Source organism: Canis lupus, chromosome 22 (assembly GCF_003254725.2).
Source record: "Canis lupus dingo isolate Sandy chromosome 22, ASM325472v2, whole genome shotgun sequence".
Taxonomy (NCBI): Eukaryota; Metazoa; Chordata; class Mammalia; order Carnivora; family Canidae; genus Canis; species Canis lupus.
Window position 1 is genome coordinate 42,651,977 of NC_064264.1, and position 27,119 is coordinate 42,679,095.

General features: G+C 36.3%; 1 long non-coding RNA gene across 1 annotated transcript; it reads left to right on the forward strand.

The window, feature by feature from the left end:
* Positions 1–3,762: 3,762 nt before the first annotated feature.
* Positions 3,763–11,699, forward strand: LOC112656009 (uncharacterized). The gene is made up of 3 exons (XR_004808246.2): positions 3,763–6,348; positions 8,149–9,997; positions 11,312–11,699. It is a non-coding gene; the product is annotated as an uncharacterized LOC112656009 (long non-coding RNA).
* The last annotated feature ends 15,420 nt before the right edge of the window (positions 11,700–27,119 follow it).

Consider the following 27,119-nt stretch of genomic DNA (forward strand, 5'->3'; position numbering starts at 1 on the left):
CTGATTGGACTCAGACTTATATAAGCTGATACCATGATAGATAATGAAAAGAATGAATTTCCTAGGTGTATGACCAGGGGTATGACCAGTGGCCATAGGGAGCAGTAGACAAATGTGTTCCTTCCAGAGATCAGAACTAGAGCCTAACCAAGGGATTTACTTTATCTTCTCAATTCCTGCCAAATAGAATATCATAGTGATTGCTATGTTTCCCATTCTTTATTTTCAGAATGGTAGTTTGGATTGCAGCTCTTCATCCTGGTTCATTGTTTTTTGTTGTTTCAAATTTCTATTTAAATTCTAGTTAGTTAACATATAGTATAATACTGGTTTCAGGAGTAAAGTTTAGTGACTCATCACTTATAGATAGCACCCAGTGCTCAACACAGCAAGTGCCCTCCTAAATACCCATCACCTATTTAGCCCATCCTCCATCCACCTTCCTCCATCAACCCTGAGTTTGTTCTCTGTAGTTAACAGTCTCTTATGGTTTGCTACCCTTTTTTTTCTTCCCATTTGTTTTTTCTCCTTCCCATTTGTTAATCTGTTTTGCTTCTTAAATTATGCATCTGAGTGAAATCATATATTTGTCTTTTTCTGACTGACTTATGTTTAGCATAATACTCTCTAGCTCTACCCATGTCATTGCAAATGGCAAGATTTCATCCTTTTTGATGGTTGAGCAATATTCTATTGTATAAATATACCACATCTTCTTTGTCCATTCATCAGTTGATGGTCATTTGGGTTCTTTCCACATTTGCATATTTTGATAATGCTGCTATAAACATCAGGGTGCATGTGCCCCTTTGAATATGTATTTTTGTGTCCTTTGAGTAAATACCTAATAGTGCAATAATTCATTTTGTGTTGGGATGTATGGAAGTGCAAGTAACTTGTCTATATGATAGTAAATTACTAGTCCTTCAGATCCACTTCCAGATCAGATGGGCAGACATAAACATCACTAGGAGATCCTAGATTTTGGAATGGGAACTGTAAATAGATGAACTTTTAGCTGCATTCCTTGGGTAGACCTGTACTTTCTGTATGGGATGATTGGTGCATGTGGATGGATACTTGGGCACTAGAGGCCAAAGGCAGGGCTTCTATTTTCCAATATTCTTTGCCCATTTTCCTTTTAATAATAAAACTCCTGGAGTTTTTGGTGATTCCTTGCCCAGCCAGAGACTATATTTTTCCAATCTCCTTTGTAGATCAGTAAGGCCAGGTTCTTGACAATGGGATGTAAAGGGAAGATGTACATGTGACTTCCCAGTCTTGTTCTTGACATAATTAGGTGTATGCTCCTCTTTCTTTTTTTGCGTGGGTCTTGACTAAACACAGTCTGGTGAGCTAGTTTTGAATATGTAGTCCAGAGGAGTCTCCTGCTCACCCTGCATTGCCTACTTGCCTCTGGACTGATATTTGAAAGAAAAACAAAATTATTTTCCTTGTTTTGTTTTTGTGAGCTAATGCATTATTGGTCTCTATGTTGTGTCAACTTAGGTCTATTCCCTAACACAGTCTTTTCACATTCCTTTCAAATTATGTTATTTTTCCTCTATCTGACATAGAACTTCTACAATATTTCTTTCCCTTGAGTCTACCCTCCCCCCATTTTTTGCAGAGAAGAGTTTGCAGAAATCTTTGGCTTCATCTCATTATTCTTTACTGTCACTGCCTGCAGGCAGAGTCCATAATGTAAATGTAAAATTGTGTTCAGCATAAGTTCCCTTGAGTATGTAATTATAACGCATTCCAGGGTGCACCTAAATAAGAAGAATCTGTTTCTCCAACCCAAGATTGTTTTTGGTGTCAATCACACAGTGAGATATAGACAGAGGCAACAACTGTAGTAACTAACACTAAATGAGGCAGACCACAATAGAAAACATTATGCATTTTCATTGCTGATAATCTGGGGAAGACTCAGAAAATATGGAGGGCTCTACACATAGAATGGGAGAATTCTAATTTATTTTTTAGGTGTGCAAAATATCTCATAACCAAATAGTATTTTTACTCATCGTCAAAAGCACTAAGTGACATAGATCAGTTTTATACTGGACACGAATGTTGAATTAGTAAAGCATATCAGTATTTTCTATTATCAAACCACAAATACTAATCAAAGTGTAGATATTAATTTCAGTTGCTACATGATCTATAGCAACTAAATATAAACACATATGAAAATCCTTTAATATATATAAACACTAAAAAACATACAATATAAGCAATAGAAGTGATGATTGTTGATGGTCAACTATTTTACTAACTAAATTAAAATATACTTATTTCAAAACTTAAACTCTTATATGAAGAAGAGTTTCATACATAAATAATTTTGTAATTTATTTATGATTTTATAATTTACCTCATAAATAGATTATTCTGATTGGATTTTAACACATCATAGCAATCAGAGAAGTTCAGATCCAGAACCTTATATAAGAAAATATAGCTTATGAATCATTCAGTAAAATATTCAAGTAATCAAAAAATGCTTTCAATTCCTTAAATTTAATTGCTGATATTAACTTGATGCCTTTGAAAATATGTTTGGAAAAGTAAAGGAACACAATTAATTTTAGAACTAGAAATCAAATAGAGGTAAAAAGTTTAGAAACAGTGCAGTGTTTCCCAACTTTTAATCATTTTTAACCACTCTCACAATTTTTGGCATATCTATATAACACTTAAAGCAATATTTACCTAATCATTTTACTTCACTTCATTCCATTTCTACTTAAATATGTTTAATTTTCCCAAACCAGCATTATGGTTTTGCCTACCATAAATATTACACTCAACACATAATATTATTTTCTGTCTACTTAAGTAAGAAATATACTTAAGTTTGCTATCTAAAGTCATCTCACATAACCCACATACTACACTTTGGTTAATAATTGATGTAGCATTGCAGTATATAATATTCTTCCAGTATTTGGGGCCTAAGTAAATACAGAAGTCTACTATACTTAAAAATCTCATTGTGGAAAAAAAAAAAAATCTCATTGTGGCAAAAGTGTGTCCATACCCTGACCACCCAATATTAGTGGTAATACTGAGTATGTCTCTTTTTTCAGCTATTGAACAAACCAATAAAACTTAGAACACGTTTTATACTGGAGTACAACTTGAAACACTATGCGACATATATTGTTATTGATAAGGTTAACTTCACTATCTAAATAAGTTGCTCTGGCTTCACATTCACCATAGTTAAAGAGATAAAGATAAATGGCAAGAGCCAACAATGAATTGAGTCTCTAAAATTTACTATGTTCAGTGGCAAATATGTTATTTAAAAAATATTTTTGATGGGTCTGACTTTTCAGGAATGCTTTAATTTGTTCAAAACAATTGAATAACATACTTCACAAGTATCTTTGTGGTAAGAAAGTAGTTGTCATCATGACTGAACAACATTTTAGGTTTGGGAGATTATGTTTTTGCATATCTGTAACTTGATAATTTGCAAGCAAGAACTCTCAAAAATTCAAATTCCATTTATTGGGTAATAAATAATAAGAAAGATTGTTTTACAAAATTCACCCTTTTCAATGACTATGACATTAGTCTATAGTAAGAGCAGTGAATTCAGATTGGAGACCAAGTATTTACGACAGTATTTTTCTATCCAATATCTATGTGGTTATGGACCAAAATATTTGCTGGAGTAAAGCTTCAGTCTTGTGCAAGCCTTAGATCAAAATGTGCTTGGTAAGCTGGGACACTGTACATGCCTTTTTTTTTTTTTTTGTACATGCTTTTGGACTAAAGCTGAGTAATGAAACCTGCATACTGCATGATCCCACTCCAGTTGTTCAGAGTAGAGCAGTGAGTCCTAACATGACCATGTGGGCCAAGTCTATGCACAAAAGTCCCTGTGTGTTCCATCAACCCCATGCTTTCCCAGAGTATTGAAAGGGATCTGTTCAGGCCACCTTTGGAGATGTATTCCTCTTCTATTGCTGTGTAACAGATCACCACAAATTTAGCAGTAATAACAACATCCATTTATTAGCTCACATTCCTCTAGGTCAGAAGTCCAGGCACAGCATGGCTGGATTCTACTCAGACTAAAATCAGAGCTTTAGCTAGTCATGTTCTCATGTGGAGTTCGAGTCCTTCTTCCTAGCTCATCCTTGGTTATTGACAGAACTCATTGCTTTGCTATTGTAGGACTCACATCCCTGCTTGCCTGCTGTCAGTTGAGAACAGTTCTTTTTTTTTTTTTTTTTTTTAAGATTTTATTTGTTTATTCATAAGAGAAACCAAGAGAGTGAGGCAGAGACATAGGCAGAGGGAGAAGCAGTCTCCATGCAGGGAGCTGGATGTGGGACTTGATCCCGGAACTCTGGGATCATGCCCTGGGTCAAAGGTAGACACTCAACCACCTGCAGAGAGCAGTACTAAACTCGTACAGGCTGCTCAGTTCCTGAGCATGAATTTCTGCCTGGCACCCCATCTCAGCAATGGAGAACTGCCCTTCCAATCTCTCCACTTTCTCCTCTGTGAACAGCCATAGAAACCTCTACTTTTAAAAGGCTCCGATGATTGGATCAGGCCTACCAAGGTAATCTCTTCATCTCAAGGTTAATAGTGTCATATGCCATAACCTAATCACAGGAATAAACCACATTAAATTTGCAGTCTTGGAGACCTTGCAGGATGTGTACACCAGAGACAGAATATTGGGAAGATCTTATAATCCTGCCTACCACAGAGGCTTTTGTCACTTTCACTTGACACATTTCTTTGGCTTGTATCTTCACACTCAAGACATTTTTTCTTTCCCCAAAAGGAATTCAGGAAAACTAAAATTGTCACTAAATTAGTCTACATGAAATAAAATATACATAAAAGATGTGTATTCCTCAGCTTTCAAACAGGTTTCAAGGTGACACCAAATAAGCTTGGATGCTGTTCATCATTCTCAATGCAAATGTAGCTTCAACTAAACCATCACTTTATGGTGAAATATTTTTGTGACACTATAGTAGCTGACAATATGGTTTATGTTCATAAGGACATTGTGTTAATTCAGTATGATTTTCTAACTAATGTCAAACCTGTGTAAGCAAATAACAGATTTATTTCAGTACTAATACTAGTTTATTCATGATGGTTTTTTTCCTACAAATTAAATGTATTTTGGGGGCTCTGTAAGACTAGTATGCAAATATTGAAAATTTTAAGTAATCATTGGTGATTTGGTTGTGTTCACTAATCCTGAAACACCCTAACTCCTCCTCCATGTTTGATTATTAATTGGATTCCTACAGTATTAATTCTCAACCAAAAGCTTTGATTTATCTAAGTATAGATGAAAAGGCATTTATGAAAAACACAAATCTGATTTGGAGGTGCTCACTAAAACAAAATTTATTACTAAATATCAAATGGTAGTTTTCGAAGCAGGATAAAGACCAATGATAAAAAATAAAATAGGCAATGCATAGTGTGATGTAGTGGAAAGAAATAAAGAGTCAGACACTGGATAAGCTACTTAATTAACTTATCTGAGTCTCAGTTTTTTCACTATAAGAGCAGAGTGATCTTCCAACTTTATTGAATTGTAAGAATTGAATGATTTATAAAATCTATCACCAGTAATAAATGTTCAGTAAACACTTTTCTCTGTACATGAATAGCTAATTTAATAAATCAGCCTATTTTAATAAACCTTAAAATGAGAGAAGTTACAATTTAGAGAACACTCCAGACTTGATTCAATTTGTAAAAATTAGTAGATTCAGTTGCTATAACTTAAATAGAATAACAATAGTTTAAAATAATACTAAAGTACTTTTAAGAATTTAAAAAAGGATATTTAACAGTGGAATTAGTTAGATAATTGAATTGTTGTGAGATGTGAAATGAATGATATGTCAACCCAGAGATGAGCAAAAGCAGGGCATACCATCTCCCTACACCAGGAAAATAAAGAAAGAATGAAGTGTCATTGAATTCCAGGGAATGGAATTATGAAGGAAGTGCAGCCAGAGATGCCACACAAGGCACAGTGAGAAATAGTCTGGTTTCTTCCTTCTATCAAAAGGCAGATCACATGGAAACACGGGAAAGAGCTCACGAAGTTTGAGAAGAACAAGAGGGTAATAAGCATATCTGAAGGTAAGCAGGCCATGGACTAGCATTTTAACTGGTGAAAGTAAGAGAAATGTAATTGACCAGCAACTCAGATTTTAGGTAATTTGAGAGAAGCCTAGATCCTGAAAATACTGTGATGATTGTGTTTTCTCAGAGCTTCAGAACCACTGCTAACAAAAAGAGAGCTGTTAAAAGATAGAGACTTATCCCCTAAATTCCTTTCAGGTAAGACTGTGGTGGAGGCAGAGCCAATGGGTGGTTGCAAGACTGGCAATCCGAGGAACAATACTCAGGAGGGTGGGCCTCACTGTTCCTGGCCACAAGACATAGTGTAAGGTGTGGGACCACTTTGTTGTTTCATTTTTGCTCTTTTACCAAATGTGGAAATTGTGCTTGTCTTCATTGTCGTAGTTGATATTCTAGGGTATAGAAGAGTGTGTTTTCCAAAGATGATCACAGTGATATGTATCCCAACTTTCAAGCTTTTATTATGGTGCAATGTTGACACATGTTCATTGAGATGTGTTGGGGGCTAGGGGTGTCTATGTTTTCTCTCTTTGATTCTGGGAAAGCCTGTGACAAATTTTCTGGGAAAAAAGTGACACTGTGATTTTTGAGGCAGCACATAAAAAGGATACAACTGCTGCTGGTTCACTTGATACTCACCCTTGGAACCAACTCACCATACTTTGAGGAAACTAAGTACCCTTCTGAAGAATCTATGTGTATCCTGGCTACCATTTCAGCTGAGAGTCAGTATCAACCAAATGTTAGTAATTGAGTCTTCAGTGATGCCAGCCATCAGCCTTCAAGCCTTTTCAGCTTTCAAGGAGCAGAGATGACATGCTCCCACCAACCCCTTCCCGAATTGCAGAATGATGAACAAAATAAATGTCATTGTTTCGAACCATGATGATTTGGCATGGTTTGTGACTCAACAATAGATAACCAAAACATAGGGTGATTAAACTTATAATTTAGTCAAATGTTGCCAGACATGACAAAGCACCATGGACTAAGAGGAGTATGCTTCTTAAGAGCTCCTAGACATACCATTTTACACAATAGCTGGATTTGATTTTGTGTTCTCTGCCTCTGGGGAAGTGTAAGTGCATTTTCAGTTGTGAGTGGGATAATTGTATTTACTATATTAGGTAGAGGAAATGTGGGAATTGTTTGTGCATGTCTAATATGATGTTATAACTGGATCTTTCCTGTCTCTCTTTTGACAAAGGCACCAGTGATCAACATCAGTTACCTAATTGACAGTCTCCAACTTCATACTGATTTATTCAAGATAGAATGCTGATTATGTGCCACTGGTTATTCTGGGTGCTGGGGATGAAGCAGTCAACAAAACAGTTAAAATGTTCTGCCCACATGAAGCTTACATATGCAGAATTAGAAAGGAACCATCTCTAAAAACCTGTTAGTTAAGGAATATAAAAAGGAGTCAGGGTGTAACAAAGAAGAATTTGGTCAAGAGATTTTGTTGGAGAGATTTGTTGGTGTGTGTGTTAATCAGGAGAGTCTAGGTTATGTTATGATAACAAATACACAAGGATGAGCCAGAGGTGGGACATGTGCTGGATGTCATAAATCGTAAATCGTGTCCAATAAGGGCCAGAAAATCTCAGCAGAACCAAAATGAAGACGAACATACATACCCTTGTTCCTAAGGGTACGGAACAAAATGGTAGAAGATCATATGAAAAAGAGCGTCATCTGCCTAACTGGAACAAGGGCAATGTCAGAGAGAGATAGTGTGTTAAAGAATCTCTGAAGAGAGAAAGTGTGGGATCAGAGGACAGAAGGATGCAACCCTTGTTCCCTCTTCCTCCCTCCCTCCTCTCTTCCCCATGGCAGGTGTCCAGAGATAGCATATTCAAGCTTGGGAAAAAAGAATAGTCAATGCTAAATCAAGTTTAAGATCTTGTTTAATATTTTATACCAGGTATCTAATTTTTAAACTGAAATTGTGTTTATTACCAGCAGTAACTAAAGAATTTTTATTTTTTTTGTAAGTGAGTGACCACAAAAATAATGGACCTGTCCAAATATTCTTTCAAGGCAAGGGAGATGACCTGAACTGAGTAAGTTTTGAAGCTGAGGTAAGGGGCAAAACTTAATTGTCCCTGTGATCAGAATCCTTATGCTTGTTCAACATACTCAGTTTATACCAATAGGGTAAAGGGTGTAAAGGGTGTGTTTTTCTGAGATAGACAATGGATAGATCTCCACTTCTACTATTCTATTACTGATAAGAGAATTCCATTTCCTTGCAGTGTTTGACCCGAGTCCATGGAACTCTACTTTCATAGATCCAGCTTTCTGTTGGGATTACTAATCTGTGGGTGGCCAGTTTTTCTACAGTGTGGAAAGACAGAGAGAGTGAGAGCAATTGAGCACAACTGAGCTTACTTCACTATATCATTCTAATCCCAGATCCAGCTTTCCCATGAAAAATATCATTTATTAAGGCAATTAAACTTCAATTTTTACTTAAGTAGTTTGAGTTGTCTCTTGCAACACAGTTTTGGCCAACACCTGTATTATATTTGAAGAGGAACCAAAATAAGCCTCATTATCTATAGTATGTCTGTAAAACAATGCTTCTTAGTCTTTATGAGTCTTGTATCCTTTGAAATGTAATGAAATACAAGGATTTCCCATATTTACACATTAGCACAATTAACTATATTAGAATTTGATTTTCTTCACATAGATGACAAAGCAACATTTATAAAGAATTATATCTTCCTTACATTTTTTCAAATATTGAAAAATTTGTGTCTGTATATTTGTTTAGAGTGAAAATTTTAGGACTCTGTTATTTTCATCCATAGCCTGCAGAATTTTCTCTAGCACTAGACCATCTAAAAGGTTGTCTGCTTTCAGTATCTCTTTCCAGAGTGGCAACTTATACCTAACAATAAGAGGGTTTTTTTCCATCAGTTTCTACAATGTCATGTCAAGGCCTCCAATCAAAGATTTTACCTTATTCTTGTGGCTGAAAATAATGGCCAAGTGACCCAATTCATGAGTCAACTCTTTCCTGTCAAACTGAACTGGAATTTGGGTTGGTTATATCCTCCTAATAGTAAAGCTTCTACAAAAGGTTCATTTAAGTATGTGAAGACTTGTCTTTTGGAAAATCAGCAATTATATATTATATGCCTTGTTATGACAAAACCTCTTGAAAGGTAGCAATTCAAGTCCCCATTTTAGTTGTCAACTGATCTCAAACATGCCAATGTAGAAAGCTATGATCTTGCATCCTGGTGATGTTTGGCACTTCTTCACTCACCCACAAAACCAGATGAGTTCCAACTACATGTGCTTATCTCTGCTTGGAGTAGCAGGATGTTTTTTCTAGTTGAATTTTCTTTGGCAAAATCATTAATTTGTAGATAATGATACCAAATTGGTAATTCTTTTTTGATGATATCTGTGAATGCCATGTACAAAAACCAGGAGCTGCCTGGTTTCATTCTATTATAAGTTGAAGGAAAAATAACAATAATTAATTAAATTTAAATTTATCCAAATAAATATTGGTATTAGAACTTATTGTGATTATGCTTAAGTAGATATATACAGAGTGATGACTAAATTTGACTAAATCATTTTAATAGCATTATCTAATAACTGGTCTTGAGGACAATGTTTTTTTTTTTTTTAAATTTTATTTATTTATTCATGAGAGACACAGAGAGAGAGAGGCAGAGACACAGGCAGAGGGAGAAGCAGGCTCCATGCAGGGAGCCCTACATGGGACTTGATCCTGGGACTCCAGGATCATGGCCTGGACTGAAGGCAGGTGCTAAACTGCTGAACCACCCAGGGATCCCTGAGGATGATGGTTTTAAATCAGGTACTTTGAAAGATAAATACTATATATATATGCATACATGTTATTTTATTTTCACTTCTTGTCTTCACTATTTCACAGACAAATAAATTACTATTTTTCTATCTTCATTTATTTTATTACCACTTCCTGAAACATCTTTCTCTCCCTCTTCTATTTGTCCAGTTATATTTATTCTTTAAAGCTCTCACAGGTTCCTTCTCTTCAACTTTCCTGCTGCATCAAGACTTCTTTTCTTTTCTTTTTTTTAAGACTTCTTTGAACCCGTTGCCATTCATTACATAGTTGAACACCCACTCTTACTCTGTAATTTTCATTCTCATGTCAGTCTTGCACAATTAGTGTATAATTTCCATTAGGGTAGAAATCATATCTCTCCCGTTTCTATATAACACTAAACAGAGTGGTTATCTATTTTTCCTGCAACATACACTTTAATACTTTATTGGTTTTCTGTCTGAAAGTGTATTGATGGCAAATGTTATAAGTTACAAAGCTTTCACGTTTGTTACCCATAAACATCTAGAGTAATTTTTTCTAATAATCCTTAATGTCAAATTACACCATAAACCACACATTTTCAAGTGAGACGGTTTCAAATACACACATTTAAAAGACAATGAGTCAGAATAAAACTTTGAAATGGTGTCTAGTTTTAAACATACTAAATGCATTTAAATAGAGATCTTTACCAAGAAGCTGATACCTCTAAGAAACTTTCTGAGGGAAGATTTATCTATCATATAATTCAGGGCAGAATTAGAAAACCTAAAACACTAAATTTCTAAGAAGACTGAGTCTACAAAGCAAAAGAGATCATACAATATTGTTAAAATCACAGAAAATTCCTTTAAACATCAAAATTACTCAGTTTGCCTAAAGATAGGTATGCCTTGAAGAAGAGCTTAAGTTTCCAGTTTCCGTGTTTCTCTACTCAAATGATGAAACCAGGCTCACCAGTACAAATACATCACATTCATACCCAAGCATATGACTGGGATACTTTTTTTCCAAATTTCTAAGATTATTTTGCTAGTAAAAAAATAAGATTAGTGTTTGGCAGTATTATATTCATTGTGTGGATGACACTGGAGATTTTCAGAGTTCTCTTTGGCCACAAGCATCACAGGTAAGAGTCATGGCTGGCCCTTCTTTGTAGAAGACTCCCCAGGGCTGTGGTGGTATCCTTGATGGGCTTGTTAAACACCAAAGAAGACAAACTGGATGGACTGAGATTCCGTGGTTGGACCTATGCCCTAGGCTTGGGGATTTGAAGGTTTAAGTTTGCTAAATTGACTGTTTGCCTCTGTTATTTAGCCTCAGGCAGAAGACATGGACATCCTTATTCATCAGATCAAGCAAGCCTGGAAAACTTTCCACCAAACCAGTGCGGGTTCTCCAGAACTCTGGTGGGAGCCAAGAGGGTCCATCAGGCCTCAGGGGCCATAGAATGAGGGCATCTGTCCTCAGGAAAACTGATAATTGTGATAACTTTCATTACCCACACTCTGGCATGCAAGAAGGCCCTGAAGAACCAAAGTATTCATACTATTCCAGAGTTACAGCTAAATTTTTAAAATTCTAAAAATATTCTCAAACTCATAAGTGTGTTTTTAAAAATATATATAATCTGCTTTATTCTGTTACAGAAAAAGATATATTGTTATTTACTGACTCCTGACAATTAAAATTTTCAACAGCTTAATTCTATGTGACTTATCAATATTTATTTGAAATCTTTTAATCTGCATAGTTTTCTGTATGCTTATCAGTATTTTTTTCTTGAACGATTTCCATTTATTTTCCCAATAGAATTTGGGAAATGTGAGCCACTATATTTTTGCTGGGTGAATGAACCACAGTAGTTTAAAATAAAAATCATATATTTTATTTATGTATTACTTAAAACATTTTTTTCCTTCATAGACTTGTGTTTTCCACAGATGTTTATTTCATGTTCTGTGAAGGTTTGAATTAGCTGGGTATTGCCACTTTTGAACAGTTGGTGGCTCCAATGCCTTGCAACTGTCTTGTAAGTGTGGCACCAAAGTAAGATAACTCTCTTTTCACTGTTCAATGCAGAATTTGAAAACAAAAATGTATTTGAGTAAATGTTATGCATTTAATCAGAAACTAAAACTTTTATCAGATATGAATTCAAAAGAAAAGTTTTAATCCTAGTATATGATTCAGATTATGTAATACAATGTGAATACATATTAGTATATTTACTAAGCACACTTAAAAGATCAAAGGCATTCTACTAGAAATATAATATAGGCTGTATATGTAATTTTAAATTTTCTGGCAGCCACATTTTTAAAAAGAATAAAAATGAATGAAATTAATATTAATAATATATTTTATTTAATCGACTATATCCAAAATACATTTCAACATATGATTAGCATAAAAGTTACTATGAGATATTTTGCATGCTTTTTTTTTTCCTTCATCGCCCAATGTAAATTTTATACTTAGAGTACATCGTAGTTTGGGCTAGTAGCATTTCGAGAGCTCAACAGCTGCATAAGGCTAGAGGCTATTATATTGGTGAGTTCAGGTCTAACGTAACTGAGGGTAGCCCTTCTATTTCAGATGCTATGCAAGCTATTAGTATCAGGTAGAAATGAGTATTTGTAAATGAAGTTCTGTAAGGAAAATATCATTTTTGCATTAATTTTGGTCCTAAGATTGGAGCTTTTTTTCCTACAGAAAATCATCCAGGAGACTTAGCTTACAATTTTGCTGGGGTGGGAATGAAGCACACGGTTTAGCTAGCAGTATATGAGTTTGTGTTACTGACACTTCTAGAGACAGCATTATCAAAGGATTTTTGGATTTCTCCAGAGCCATTGGTCCCTTAACATTTTAGACGGGTTATTTATAACATTTTGCCCAAGTGTCACTGTGATTTTTGGTTCTCCCCTTCCATATTTCCAGATTTTAGCTTGACACATTCTGTTAGCTGGCATTTGCAGTCTACTCAAACTCCATTGTGTTTCCCTTCACAGGCTGCTATTATCACCTGGATTGTGAAGAGCATGGCCTCTGGAGTCAAACCCAGATTTGAGTCCTGGCTCCATCACTAATTGGTCGTGTGATCTCAGACCAATTATATACTCTTTGTGCTTCAGTTGACATCTAAAAACTGCAGAAACGGGGCACCTGGATTGCTTAGTAGGTTAAGCGTCTGCCTTTAGCTCAGGTCATGATCCCAGGGTCCTGGGATCAAGCCCCAAGTCAGGCTCTCTGCTCAGCAGGGAGTCTGCTTCTCCCCCACCCTTCTCCCTCTCCCTCTGTGTGCGCTCTCTCTCTCAAATAAATAAATAAAATCTTAAAATTTTTTTTAAAAAAGCTGCAGAAAATTATAATACCTGGCCCATGAGTTCTGGTGGAGATTAACAAGATACATTAATAATAGACATCTAACACACAATAAACATCAACATGTGTATGTCTTAGTTCAATACTTCAATCTTGTAATATATATTGGTGTTCTCTTATCAACCCTATAACATTTAACAAAGTAACTTGACACTAGATCTCTATTTTTTATTGGAGAATGAGGAATTTCACTGGAGGGTGCCTCCTACTGACACAGATAAGTCAATAAAATAAAGGTCTAGGTTAGTTTTCTTTAGATCATCAGATAGGATCTTCTGAATATTTCTGGCTGAATATTTCTGGCTGAATATTTCACAAGGAAAGTGTTGAGGAAGCAGTGACTGAGAGTCATGGCTCTGGACAGCATTTTGGAAAATATATCTTCAAACCAAATAGAAGATTTTCTTATTCCTCCCCTGTGCTGTTTATTCTTTATTATATAGGATCTATTCTGTTGCTAAGGAAGTTGAAAATTCAACTTTGCAAGTGCAATTGTCCTATACATCTACACAGCATGTCTACTGTGTGATTATGGTGTGCTAGGATTATGGTTGTTATATTGGTATCACTTAGAGAAAATGAAGCAATTGAAAAAGTTTGAGAATAGTACATTGGTTCTGGATCTTGCTAAATAAACTTGACCTGCTACTTAAACACACATGCTTTTCAAGGTAGTCAAGAATGTTTATTACCTCCTCAACTGTAAATTGAAGTTTAAAAAATATTTAGGGCATCCAAAAAAAAAGAGTCATCTCTACCATCTGCTAGAGTCTAATCTGGGAATAATGATCTAGGGAGGAAAAGGAAATGAAAGCCAGTAAATTGGTAACAATTCCAAAAACACCTACTAGAAAAGTATTTGTGTATTGGTTGATATCTTGGATATTTCAATTGATAAGTATTTACCATCTGTGGCCACACCTGTTAGAACTATTTCTGGGCAATAAGAATGTAGAGTAAGTTAGGAGCTAGAAACATAAAAGATACCATGTGGCATAATTTAAGATGAAATTGTACAGTAAGAATATACTGTATTTGTATTTTCTCTATCCATTAAAATATTTATGAATAGATTATATCCCCACATTTAATAAATACTTATTGTGTGCCTGATGTGGGATCTTCTGACTAACTTTATTATACATTTGGATCTCTTTTGTAGTTAACTACCATGTTCTTTGAAGGGACTAACTTTTACACAATAGCTTGCAGAGGTCTCTGCAGAATGGATGGGCTATGCGCAGTCACAGCTTAGATGAGGCTGAAGGTGGTAAGAACGATGAAGAGCAAATCCCAGAAAATTTCCTAAAGGAGAATCGATGATATAATGATTGATTATATGCATGCATGTGGATGCTAAAAGAGAAAGAAATCTCAATGACATAATCCAATAAGATGACAGTGATTCAGTCTGAAATGTTGTGATGAAAGGTAGTGAAACTGGGGCCCTTGGATAAGATGGTCTTCTTTTTCTTAACGATGACAGATTATTATTTGGAGGAGTGGAAAGCTGCTGATGGATTCAGTTCTTGTAGAGGTTTCTAGGGAAGTGAAACAGGCAGGCAGCTAAGGATGAACAGACATATTGTAAGCAGAAAACAGAGCCAAGACATTGTTTGATGGCAAACATTTTGTTATGAGCCATAAATAGTTGGCTTTAGAGCTCCACGCAACAGAACTGCATAGCCTGCGAGGGCAGACAAGTTCTGTGTGCACAATGAAAGTTTATTTGATCCATGTTTTCTGCTTCTAATTAAAATCAGCATAGCTGTTTTTACTGTGCAAGACACCGCGGCAGTTTTTGAGTTTTGCAGATTAGCCAGAGAGGTAACTAAGAATGAAAATATTGAAGTGAGTTACATCCACTCTTTTATCCAGGGCATCAACAGTTCTTATGAGAATTGGAAAGGTAAAATAAAGGAAGTCCTAGGCTTCCATGAACCAAGGTGATTCTCTTTCTTTATGCTTCAGTGAAAATTAGCTAAAACCAACAAATAATATCAGCTTTCCATATTTCTACTATTTTACCTAATTTATTTAAGAGTGTGTATGTATATGTTGTTGTGTAAATATGTGTGTGTTTCCTTCTTAAATGTTTCTCTCTTAAGCGATCCTCAGCTAGAGCAGCTTGAAGTTCCAAAGCGTGTCACCAGGACTTAAAATACTCATTTTTAAACTTTCTGGCCAATATTCTGCACCAATCACATTCCCCTTGTGCTAGATGCTTTGAGAATACAAAAGTAAACTCTTCCTTGATTCTGTACATAAGGACTCCCTTCTAGTGGAAATGATAAATCCTGTTTCAATGATAAATCCAGATATCACCAATAACGAAGTGATAAGTGCTAGAAGTGGAGCAGATATGTAGTAGGAGAATCGAGGTGGGGCTCATTGCTTCCATACAAGGCAAACTGGTTTCATGATCAATGAGTATAATCTAAGACCTGTTTAGGGACTGGGCATACAGGTCTGGGAGCAAATAACGTAGTCAAAAACACAATGATGGGAAAAGGAAGTTATTCCATTTCGCTCAAATGAAGTACATACAACAGGGAACAGTGGAAGGTTGGGGGTCCCCTCAGGAAGGACCCAGTGTGGGAGGTTAGGAAATGGACACTGGTGTGTCACTGAGGCATTTAATGAGCAGAGTGAATGTTAGGGCAATGGCTAAGAGCACAGGCAGACCAGACACACCTGTGTTCCAGATCTGGTTCTGCCACTCACTGGCTTTGTCACCTCATCAAGTTACTTAACCTCTCTGAGCCTTGATTATTTTCATCTGGAATTATAATTGTACCTAAAGGCTATAATGTGGATTAAATTAAAAATGAGGTGAAATATCCAGACCCTGACACATAGTAGATGGTAAAAAAAAAAAAAAAAAAAAAAAAAAAAGGTACTGCTAATAGCAATCCTGTTAACTATAATAATAAGATAGTCTTGGCTTTTGCATTATGTGAAATTATTTTCATTCCTGAACTACCCGTTATGTGCAAAACCACCCACTGTCATTATATTGCAGAGCTAGACTTATTTTCTGTTTTATTACTAAGATTGTCAATTTTGTTTTGCTCTATATATATTTTGGTACAGCTTTGTATATTTGTAAAATATGAAGGTAAAAAACTATACATATTTTTTTTCAAATCTACGTAGTGGAAATAATGTCTTAATTCATTTGAGCAATTAAAAATTTTTCCAGTTTAAATATTTTTGTTTATTATTTTTCAAGAGGCCTTCTTTAAACCCAGTAACATTTTTTAAAAATATATAGAATTTCATAGCTGGAAGAGATATAAGAGACCATTTAGTTGAGTCCCTCTAGAGAAACTGAAAGCTCTGAGAGCCTTGGTGACTGTTTCAAGGTAACAATATTAAAGATGAAGGGAAATTTTGGTCAGATCTAGAGGCCAATAACTCTCCCTCCTCATTATCTGGCTCTGTTTTTATTAACGTGATTTTAAGTGATTTTCTAAGAAACCACACAAAATACTGCAGAGAAATCCTTCTGAGCATTTTCTGGTCAAATAAAAATAAAACAATATAGCAATTTTTAATTTTATTTAAAGCATTGTCCAAATAAGCGTACGAACAGCACAAAGATGTTAGTAACAGATCCTTTGGTTCCTTTGGCTCTTTTAAGATAGTCGTTTAGATTTACTGCTTATACTTCCACCATTGACTCTTCAGAGTGACTTGGTTTTGCTTGCACTCGGCCACCTCTCTGGCTGCCAGTCCAACGACTGCTGGTGTGGAGGGGAGTGCTGAGGCCATGAGGACAGGAGCCAGGGGCACGGTAGCAGGGGAAGCTACAGGGAAGAAGGGCAGCAAGCAAGGTTGAGGACATTTTTAATAGTGTAAAGGGCTGGGATGCCGGTGTGGCCCAGTTGGTGAAGCATCTGACTCTTGATATCAGCTCAGGTCTTCATCTCAGGGTCCTGAGTTCAAGTCTTGAATTGGACTCTAAGCTGGGTATGGAGCCTACCTCAAAATTAATAATAATAATAATAATAATAATAATAATAATAATATAGAGGGTCTGGAGTGCTTCAATTTAACTACTGGCCTAATACATATAAGCTCCTGAAATTGTAGTAAGGCACATTAATTAATTTGGATATAAAGATATACATTTCATAAAAATTTACTGAGCTGCAAAATGAGCAGTAATAAAAGCTCCCATTAAATATCTGAGAATCTCTTGTGATAAGAATGTGAGGTGAGCGCTAGCTTTCCTTTCAACACTTTTTCTTCCACTAAACTTTTAGTGTACTTCCTTTCCTTCATCAAGTGTTGGGGAATGTAGATTCTTTTTTTAGGACAGTGTGGAGTTTATTTAAATAAAATATTTATTTTCCAGGCAGCCCGGGTGGCTCAGTAGTTTAGTGCCACCTTCAGCCTGGGGTGTGATCCTGGAGACCTGGAATGGAGTCCCACGTCAGGCTCCCTGCATGGAGCCTGCTTCTCCCTCTGCCTGTGTCTCTGCCTCTCTCTCTCTCTCTCTCTCTCTCTCTCTGTATCTCTCATGAATAAATAAATAAAATCTTTTAAAAAATATTTATTTTCCGATTACATCTGTAAATTTAGAAAACACTTGACATGATAAAAAGGGAAGTAATAAACCAGAAATAACTAGTTATTATATTTTATCACCCATTTTTCTAGGCAATTTTTACTACAGCTGCAAATATATTCTTTATATATTTTCAATGTTAATTTTTCTATCCAAAGTTCCTCTAGTTATTTGACACCTTTAGAGTGCCATTTTTGTTGACTGGATGATATGCCATCACATCGATGAAGTGATATATACATTATTTTCATTAGTGCTATGAGTGAGTAAAAATAACAGTATGTGTCTGTACTACCTAAGTCCTATGATTCTCAATATTCTCACAAGAAAATATTTGTACTTTATTTTAAAAATTCTATTTGATCAAATTGCACTTTGAAATATTCAGAAGGACACTTGTCAAGCAATTACACAATGAAAACAACTTGCTTCTTGAGCTTTGTGAAGCTATGGGAGCTTTTATTTGTACACTTTGATCAGGACATCTATAGTTTCTTATGGTCCCTATTTGTTTATGTGCATGTCTATCTTTCTGAATTGCAAATTTTTTGAGGGTGAGGACTGCATGTGATTCAGCTCTTTATCTCTAGTTTTATACTTGGAATAGAGCCTGGCATATAGGTGCTTTGATGTTTCAGTGAATCAATGGGATGATTCAGGGCACACTGAGTATTGATAAAGAAGTCAGTAGGTTTGGTCCAAGTGAATGGTTTAGGTGGTGCTTTTTTGGATTTTGGGGGAACATTCACTGTGTCACATGTGTGGAGAGGGTGGTATTGGAGATCTAGTATGATCATTTCTCCAGTTTTTCTCTATGTAACATCTGAGAAGTGAGAATAAAGAATGGAGAGTGCAGGGAATGTGTTTTGAATTCTGAAATTTGGAATGTAAATTTTTTTTTCTCCTGGGAGAGGCATAAACTAATTAGTGAAAGCCAAGGCAGAGTTTAAAAATATGTTGTTTTATGATGGTAGATAAAACTTCTTGACATATTATTTGTGATTATTTACATTTATTTGGATTCAAAGAGATAAAGCAGGCTGATACAACCTGTGTATTATAGGTATTTTTCTGCAGAATATTTATGTTTCCTCCTCATAAAGAGCAACAGAGAGCGTTCTATGTTTGATTTCCATGGTTAATATGCCATGGACCAAGTAATCAGTATTTTGATTTGCATAGTACATGTTATGCTCAATAGTTATTTGCCAGAGTGAATGGAATGATTTACATATGAAAGTGAGTAATGAGCACTGGTATGGTTTTAGTTTTAAAATTATACTTTCATAAACATAATTATTTTATATTCCTAACCATGTTTTGTGGTATTGAGGCTAATTCGATGGCTATTAGACCGATAGACATTGTGACTTAAAATTGGTGGTTTCATTCTAGTGGTCTACTCTCAAATTAATGAAGAGCAAATATCAGACGTGTTATCATTATTAAATTATCACGAGCCAGGCTTCATGATCATACTTGAGTAGAATGAATAGGAATATAAGCATCCACTCTCATTAGTTTTTCTAATGAGGCAGGATACATCTAAGTCTCCTATAATAATTGGTTAGACTTAAGATATGACATCTAGAATTGCATGCATTGATTCAGCACACATTTACTGAGTTCCTAGATCCTGTGAACAGTGTGGAGCAGCTTAAGATTTTCTTAGGGAAACAATGCATAACTGCAGGATCGCCTAAATAATGATATGTAATTGATCAGCAAGTAATCATTGGCACAATAGCATGCTATAGAAATCTAGTGGTGGCAAGAATAATTTGAGTGATGTGGCTGGAAAAGTCTTCCTAATGAATAAGAAACTTGAGCTTTTAAAGAGAAAGAAGGGAAAAGATGATTTTAGGTTTAACTAATGCTTATGAGTAGAAACAAACAAGGTATATTTTGAGGGGGAGTGATGGATTTCTCTCCCTCTGACAGAAACAGAGGGTCCATGTAGGAAGGAGAGTGGATTTACAGCAAAGTAAAGGATATTCACTTTGTCTAAATATCAAGCTTGCATAAACATTTTATGGTAATTACTCTGGATCCCAAACCAAGAGTCCATTTGGGTAAGGTCCAGAAATCTGTATTCTAGTACTTCAAGTTAACATGATCCAGGTATTCCCTGAGTTATACTTCAGTAGATGTTAGAGTCTGCTTTGCCATCAATTAGTAATTTTCTTTCTTTTTTAATATTTTATTTATTTGACAGAGAGAGAGCACAAGCAGGTGGAGAGGCAGGCAGAGAAGAGAGAGAAGGAAGCTCCCCATGGCCAAGCAGAGATCCCAATGTGGGCTGGATCCCAGGACCCTGGGATCATCACCTGAGCCAAAGGCAGATGCTTACCTGACTGAGCCATCCAGGCACCCAAATTAGTTATTTTCTTGAATAGAGTAGAAGCCTGCCACAAACTGACTGATGTGGGCTCAGGATGGAAGATGATTTAAAACAGCAAGGGGCTGTAGGTGATGAGTCTCCTCTGGTAAATAATGCAATCAATTGGTAATTTAATGAGAAAAGGTGGGGCAGCTGGAATGAAAAAGATGAATATGAGAAATAGGGGAGACACTGGCAAGTCTTATAATTTATATCACAGGGAGGCATTAGGAGAGAAAGGATACAAAACATTCTGGGCTAGCAAGAGGATTTTTATTAATAAAAAGAACAGACTTCAGAGTCTTGTGTTTGTGAATTTAATAGGGAAATCAGTGGATGAAGGAAGAGTGTGAACTGGGGAGAAGACGAGAAAATCCTTTTAGTAAAAGGAGAACTTGAGATAATGGTAGCATAGCCAAATTAGAAAGCAGAGGAGGCAGATGAGAGGACAAGCCCTGTGAGCACTTGGTGCACCAGGCTGGGATCACCCCCATTGGTAGGAGACCGGGAGATGCTTCCTCCGTGCACTCATTCTCTAGCACTTCTTAACCGGTGACCACAATAGACACAGACTCTGGAGCTTCACACAGCAGGTTTCTTTTCTTTTCCCTTTCTCTCAGTGTACTAGAGGCCAGAAGTCTGCAATCATGATGTCAGCTGGCCTGGTTTCTCGTGGAGGCTCCAAGGGAGAAACCCTTCCATGTCCGTCTCCCAGCTTCGAGCGCTAGTCTTCCCTGGGTTGCAGCTGTATCACTCCAGGCTCCATCCCTCTGCTCACATGGTCCTTTCCTCTGTCTCTGTGACCTTTCCTCTTTTAGAAAGGCGTCACTGACTGGGTATAGGGCTCACCCTAAAACCAAGATAATTTCAAGAGCTTTAATCAACGACATCTGTGGAGACTCTATTTTATTTTTTTAAAGATTTTCTTTATTTATTCATGAGAGATACAGAGAGAGAGGCAGAGACCTAGGCAGAGGGAGAAGCAGGCTCCCTGTGAGATGTGGGACTCAATGCCAGGACACTGGGATCACGCCCTGAGCTGAAGGCAGATACTCAACCATGGAGCCAGCCACCAGGTGCCCCGGAGACCCTATTTTCAAATAAAGACACATTCTGAGGTTCTGCATGGAATTTTCGAGGACCCTGTTCAACCCAGGACATTCTGCTAGGAATATGTAGGAAAAGAAGAGGAAGTCCTAAGGTGGAAGCTTTGGGAGATACTTACCAATAGGAGGTAGAAGAAAGGAGAGAAACAGGCAAAAGAATAGAGATAGGGCACCTGAGTGGCTCAGTGGTTGAGCGCCTGCCTTTGACTCAGGTTGTGATCCTGGAGTCCTGGGATCGAGTCCCACATGGGGTTCCCTGCATGGATCCTGCTTCTCCCTCTGCCTATGTCTCTGCCTCTCTCTGTGTCTCTCATGAATAAGTAAAATATTAAAAAAAAAAAAAAGAATAGAGATATACTGGAGAGCCAGAAGGAAGACAGCACACCACCAGGAACGCCAGAGAGGTTCTAGACTCCACAGAGATCCAGGCCAGCAATGTCAGGTTCAGCGGTTATACGCATAAAATTGGCTACCAGGGTGATTGGTGACAAGGGTGGACAATTGGACAAGGGTGATTTAAGAACATCAGAAGAGCACGCACAAGATGATTTGAGACTATGGGCAGAGAAAAGAGAGTGAGGAAAAACTAGGATGATAGGAAACAGATCAGATGGAGTATTTCTTCCCCCAAAGGTAGAGAGGATCAGAATACAATTCTCCTCCAGGAGAAGGTTGGCAATTACGGTAAAGTGTCCCCAGACACATCCAGAGAGATAATCATTCCCTCTTTTCACAAAATCTGGATCAAGAGAATTCAAAAGTGGTCAGACCACTTTTCTCCTCTGCCTAGGAGCATGAACTGCTTGTACTTTTCATATGCATATATAAAGAATTAGGCTGAATGCTAATTGAATTGCAAAGACATTTGTAAGGTAATATCACATCTAGAGAGAGTTAATAAGGCCTATGCACGGACCTTATTTATAAATAGCAAAGATTAAACATATGATAAAAGGAATCTTTAGATGGAAGAATTAAAGATCAATTATGACAATGGTACACAGCGCTCAAAGCCCCTAGAAGAATTTCCTACTCGTTAATCAAAGATAATTATCAATTATGAGGCTTTATCATTAGCGGAGTGTCTACACGTTGCATCTTAAAAAGCTGATGATAATTAGTCTCTAGTTCTTGCTCTAAGTGCTCATTATGTTCAGAGAGAAGTACTCTTTCCTTTTAAAAATTAACTTTTAGCTCATGACCTCGGGCAACTTAGACTCTCCTGTCCCTACACTGAGTTGAGATAATGCTTATTTTTTCTTTTACTCAAAAAACAAACAAACAAAAAAACAAAAATGATGGCTGCATAAATGCTAGATCATATGAAGAAACCATACTATGCATACAGAGGGAGCAAAAGGTTTTAGCTCTGGATAGTTGTTCAATTTAGAAGAGTAGATTTATTACCGTAATTATATCAAAGATGTAACTAATAGATCAGGAACTAAGATGACTATTTTTTCAATGGGGAAGAATAATAACATCTATTTATTGAGAGATTTTGTCAACTAAGAATTGTACAGAACACTTCACCTAAGTTATCTCGGTTAACCCTATCAATAACATTATAACACAGTTATGCTTTCCCCTCCTTTTACATAATAAGGAAAGAAAGTGTCAGAGTGATTTAAAAACCTGGTCAAGGGCAGCCCCGGTGGCACAGCGGTTTGGTGCCGCCTGCAGCCTGAGGTGTAATCCTGGAGTCCCGGGATCGAGTCCCACATCCGGCTCCCTGCATGGAGCCTGCTTCTCCCTCTGCCTCTCTCTCTCTGTCTCTATGAATAAATAAATAAAATCTTTTAAATAAAATAAAAACTTGGTCAAGATGACACAGATGATTAATCATTCTGGAGAATATTTGATATGTAGTATTAAAATTCACCTAATCTGAAGATGTTAATATTTAAGATATTATAATATCAGAAGTTACAGGAAAACAATCAGGAAAATAATTAACTCTTGATTAGATAATTAATTTGGTGATAACATTAAACTTTAAAGATATCCAGCTCACATTTTAATCACAGAAAAGAAAATGAAAAGAAGTAAAACAGACATTGGAGATTTATTGAAAGTCAAATAGTACATGATACAGTGGTCCATACATAATGTTAGTTGGGAAGTTATGACCCAGTTTTAAAGGTGTTTGTTGGTACTATTCCATCAGATAGTGATATTTTCCACTTTGAAAATAACATAAAAATCTAGCAATTAAGTTGAAGTTAAAAGGTTGACTGCTGTTTAAAAAATAGTAAAAGAATTCCGATCAAATTAATGCAGGACACATGAAAACGTCAAACTAAGGGGGGCAGATTCATTCAGTAAAGTCATGAAATGTGCATAAGTGCATAATATTTAGTCACTCACTGTTCAGAAGGCAGAGGCGGGCTCCTTTGAACTCACGAGGCTTATACTTGGGCAGATAAACTCTTGTGGCCACTTAGTTCTCACATTAAATAACCAGCAATGAACAAGTATAAAGTTTGGGTTGTTTTGTTTTTGCAATTCCTGAAAACATTATTTAAGTAGGAATAGTATGTATTCCATACAGGTAACAACTGAATTTGTTTGTTCATGCAATTGCCTTTCTTAAGCATTGGTTTAATTAATGGTAGATGAATGTGAGTTTTGCTCTATTGGAAACCAAAAATAGTGAGGGTCATATTAATTGGTACAAACTGTACATTTCAAAATGAGAGAAATGTGTACTGTTTTTATTGTCATTATAATGTACTATAATTTGCACATGTACTAATACCACAACTTTGAAGGGCACTGTTTTCATATTCTTACATACAAACTAGAAGAAAGAGAACTTTAGTTTAATAAACTCCTTGAGTGTTCCTGCTTTCTTTTCTTAGTATTTTTATCAATACTTTCATTCTTATTTACAAAGCAACTAATATTTTTATTTCTCAGTAATTCTCTAAAAGAAATGTCTTTCAGTAGAGATTAAAATACAAAACCTGTAAAATTAAATACAGTTTAAAATACTTTTGAAATTTCCATACAGGAGCAGTTTGTTCATAGAATGCTGTTTGTTCATAGAATGCTTTGCCTTAAAACATAATTACTATGAAATAATGACATAAATGCATCTAATGCATTTCAAAATTATGGATGAATATGTACTGGTGATTAGAAGATGAGAATTTTCAAATTGAAAATATACATTAGCAGTAGATACATATTTTTAGAAAGACTCTGCTGGAAAATGTGTTTCTGATTTCCATGTAAATTTCAACCTGGTGTCTGGTTTTGAGTATTTTATGGAATGTTATACTTTGCTATGAGTTCTCTCTTGCAGGCAGCTTTTTCTCAACCATTGCTCTGAACCTGGGGAGACATCAGGGTAGGATCCTTCAATTTCTTTCTGGTTACTTGGTGGCAGAAATTCCTTACCTCCAATTTGGCTGCCTTTAGTTGGGCAGCTAGGGGAATAGAGGCTGCATTTGGGAGAGGTAGGAGGTAGGGCAAGGCAAAAGTCTGGATTTTTTTTTTTTTTTTTTTTTTTTGGCAATAGCTAAGTGGAAGCACATGTATTGAGGATATTTTGTTCTAACCACCTCCAATTTATCCCAAACTTTTGGCCAAATACAAGACAACAGATGGATGAGATTCACGCAGTTTATTAGTCACATATACTCATAGTCCAGGGGAGGAGAATACCATACCCCACACAGGGCCCTCTGGGTTGTACTTGGGAGCAGAGTGAACCAGCAGAGGCTTTGGGAGGCAGGCTTTGTAGAGAAAGGAGGGTGGGTGAGGTGACCCTTAGTTCCCAAGGAAGGATGAGGGGAGATGGCTTAGGTTGAAAATAAGGTGGGATGGAGGTGGTGTGACTGATACTGGAGTTGACCAGGGAGAGAGCCTTTCCTGTTGGATGTGGGGTGAGTGGGGGTGAGGGGGGATCATATCTGGTAAGAACAGAACTCATAGCTAAACTTTTGGGACCCTATAAGGCTCAAAGATGTCAAGGCAGCACATAGGGACAGTACAGTTCTCACAATTTAAAGTTTAGTGGAAGAACAAGGGAAGAGCGATTACTACCTCAGGCAGCTAGTACCAAGTGAGGCACTTTTTGGGCCAGAATAGAGTCACTGCAGGGCTCTGGACCCCTACAGAGATGAGTTCAAGCTTGTTGTACATGAGGAATAGCAGCGAGTATCAGGGTTCTACCCATTTATGATAGGTTGAGTCTATCATAAAAAAGCCTGCCTCCCAAAGCCCCTGCTGGAGCCAAAAAGAAGTAACGGTTTTGTCCGAGGCAATAGAATGTGCAAGGAGTTGGCATGCCTGGCTTACATTTTGGCTCTTATCAGATACACAGCTTCTGAAGGTTACTTAATCTCTTTGTACTGCTGTTTTCTCATTAGTAATATAATAGTCACTGTCTCATAGGGTGGGGTATTAAATGAGAGAATACCTGTAAGCACTTAATGGATATTAGCTATTATTGATTTGGTACACAGGTTACCCCAACCAGCTTCTGAGGGTGAGCTAACCAGTGTCCAGTCTTAGTCTAAAGCAATTGTCAGAATTGACGGCAATGTGATGTCATTAAGATCACCTAAATCATACCCAAATTTTTTCATTTCTCTTTACAAGGTCATGAGTTGACACATTTTAGATGGTTTCTTGGAAGCTTTGCATTTAGAAGATCCAAAGGTGTATTTAAAATAAAGCCCATTTAAAGATTCTCCTATTTAACAGTATTGGTATTTCAAAAGCAAACCACATGCCTATTAGATAAAAGGCATTCAATAAATGTTTACTGAATAACCTTTGAAAAAAGAGCCATTATCACTTATCAAAAGAAGGAAATTTCTCCCTAGCTTCATCTGTAATATTTAGAGGTAAATTGAAAAAATGATTGGTTTTAATATAATATGTAGAGGTTGTTCTAGAATGTTCATACAAAAAGCACTTTGGTATTGCATTCTGGTTGGAAGAAGGAAACTTGTCTTGAAGTGTCACAACAGAGCTGGCGCATACAGTTTGGTTTGCTTGGGTCCTGGCATAAGGATACTTCTAGGGAAACAAGCCCTCCAAGCCAATTTGGCTCATCTACTGTGGTAGCAATATGGAATAAAAAGTAGATATAAATATCTATTTTTTGTAATTGTTGGGTGGAACATTTTATATGGGCTAATTTCTCATTAGCCCCTACCCCATTTTTATATAACTTCCCACCTACTTGTTTTGTTGAAATAAATGGCAAAAACAAAGAGAACTTGCTTACATGTCTCTATAATCTCTATTATGCCTAGCCACTGGTTTGTTTTTTTATATTTAGTATGTATTCAATCAATATTTGTTAGTTGATTAGTTTTTACTGAACCATCAATAAATCTCAGTTGTGTTTGTGATTTTACCCTTGCAAGACAAATTGTTTCAGAAATTCCAAGTGAGTGAATTGTACCAGGTAATCTCTAAGGATTCTTTTAATGGTAATACTATATGATGACCAAATCTATCAAGGAGAGATCTTGGTAAAGAAAAAAAGTTTCAGTAAAACCTGGGGATTTATTAGCCTTATGTTGACACAGAAGGAATTCTAGTAGAATAAAATTCCATAGATTAAAAATTATATATAATTACTAGTAAAAAGTCTGATAAATTAATAAACCACCTTTGCTGTTACTGAATGTAACCAATAGGTTAGAATAATAGTAGTCA